Source organism: Sceloporus undulatus, chromosome 10 (genome assembly GCF_019175285.1).
Source record: "Sceloporus undulatus isolate JIND9_A2432 ecotype Alabama chromosome 10, SceUnd_v1.1, whole genome shotgun sequence".
Lineage (NCBI taxonomy): Eukaryota > Metazoa > Chordata > Lepidosauria > Squamata > Phrynosomatidae > Sceloporus > Sceloporus undulatus.
Window position 1 is genome coordinate 12,024,023 of NC_056531.1, and position 2,325 is coordinate 12,026,347.

At 44.8% G+C, this 2,325-nt stretch overlaps 1 protein-coding gene across 6 annotated transcripts in view; it reads left to right on the plus strand.

Annotated features, from left to right (window-relative positions):
• The window catches only part of CLTCL1 (clathrin heavy chain like 1), a 61,935-nt gene that overhangs the window by 51,046 nt on the left and 8,564 nt on the right, over nucleotides 1-2,325 (plus strand). The window lies entirely within an intron of this gene.

Here is a 2,325-nt window from a genome sequence, read left to right on the forward strand (position 1 = left end):
GATTGGGGCCTCAGCGGCTGCCGCTCTAGCTGCTGAGGCCCCGATCCGGCGGGGAAAGGGGCGGGTGCAGGCCGCCGCTTGTCGGCAGTCTGTAACCCGCCTTTTTCAGCTAAAGAAGTATAGGATCCAGTAAAAGCATACATACAGCACAATCAATTATTTTGAGTTTCTGTTTCTTTGTACTATACAATGCTTGGGCCTCTACAGCAAATCACAGGGCTAGGTTACACGAGCAGCAGAGCAGGCCCATCTCTGGGGGGAGCTGGTTTTCCTCTATGACAAATACGAAGAATACGATAACGCAATAATTACAATGATGAATCATCTACCGATGCGTGGAAGGAAGGGCAATTCAAGGACATAATTGCCAAGGTAAGCATCTGTAATGGAGAGTACACCTCCATTTGATTTCTTCCATTTGGTATGCCCCTCACTACACTAAGTGCTTGAAGTGACGAAATGTAAGAGTTCCATCTCAACTTAGGAAGAACTTCCTTATTTGTAAGAGTTGCTTGAGGTGGAATAAACTGCTTTGCAGGGTTGTGGAACTCTCTTCCTTGGGAGCTTTTAGCAGAGAGTGGTTGGCCATCTCTTAGGAGTGCTCTTGTTGTAGATTCCTGCATGGTAGGGAGTTGGCCTTTGTGGTACCTCCCAACAGCATGATTCTTTGAAAAGTATTAAACACAGGAACATTGTGGTGCCCATCTGGCAAGGTCCAGTTGAAACTGTTCTTGGCAGGACTGCAAATGCATAGTTTTTAGGTGGTTTGACCATTTCTGTTCCAGAAAATGGAAGCTGCCTTATACTGAGTCAGACCTTTGGTCCTTCCAGGCCAATATTATTAACTCACTGGCAGCAGCTGTCTAGTATTTCAAGGCAAAATTTGTTTTTACCTTGTGATGCTGGGTCTGAACTTGGCAGCTTCTGTAATTCAAATGATATGCTCTACCACTGGCTACAAACCTCTTCCTCTAGGGATTTAGATGCTAAAAACTTGTTGTGGATCTAACATTGTGTTTCAGGGTGAATTTTCTTTTCAGGACAATAATTCTTGTGTGCCCATACTTTACCCTTGTTCTTCTTTTTCTTATGAAGGGATAGGAGTTTGGCGTAGTGTTTTTTTAAGCTGTCTAAACCTATTCTCTCTTTTGGCACAACAGGACCAAAATATTTCTGTCTAAAATTCTAAACATACCTGCATTGAAATAAAGAGCTTCTAAATTCTTGAGATCAGTACCAACATAAGAATGGTACCAGGTCAGACCCAAGACCAACCACTATTGTTTAGTCTTTGAATAGGCAAGAAGTGTGTAGCACTTCCCACCCATGCTCTTCAGACACTAGGTTTGGAAGGCATAAGCATTTTTAAAACACTGTCATCATACTACTAGACATTAATACCCCTGTTCCTATAAATTTGTCCAGTCTGCTTGTCAGGTTATCCATTAATTTTTAAATTAAATCTAATGCAATTAATCACTTCAGAGGCAACCAATTATCTCACCGTTTTCCTTGCTCTCTAGGTAGCCAATGTGGAATATATTACAAGCCCTTCAGTTCTACTGTATTATAAAACCTTTGCTGATAATGATCTCTTCTGGTATTATCTCCACGTTGGATCACACCAGGACATCAGCTTTTCTCCAAGGTGAGTTGTAGGATGCATTCTAAAGGTGGCTAAAATACTTGCTTCTATCTACATCTTCGGCTTTCACTGGAAGTTCAGGGCAGAGAGCTTATGTATTAACATGCTGAGTATCTTTATTTTTTCCTCCATTTTCTAATCTATTTGCTGTTCATGCCCATTTATATAAATTAGCTTAAGTCTTTAACAATCCAGTTCACCAATTCTTTTTAAAATAAGCTTTAGCATGCAGAAAACTCTGGTTTTGTTTTGGGGGGTATGTGTTTCTAACCCTGGGTTTAACTTGACTAACTATGACCCGTTACAGACGGGCCTAAAGTGTGCGCTCCGCGCATGCTAGGTTAGAAAGGGCATCCTTTTGGGACGCCCCCAACCCTAGCACGGAGCGCGCGCAAAATGTGGCGGCCGTTCCACACGGCCACCGCCATTACGACATCACAACCGCGCCACCTCTATACCGCGCGGGTGGACTGACGTTGTCACGCCGCACCAGAGCGCAATGTGTGCCCTTCCCAGCCGCAAAAGGCGTCCGAAACAGAGCTCCTTTTGCCGTTTGCGTCACTGGGCGCAGCTTTTAGATGGCTGCGCCCTGGCACAGAGGAGAAGGGGCCAAGCGGCCCCTTTCTCCACCTCCCCGCCGCCGCGGGTGTCCTTGGGGCTTGAAGCCCCAAGGACACCCT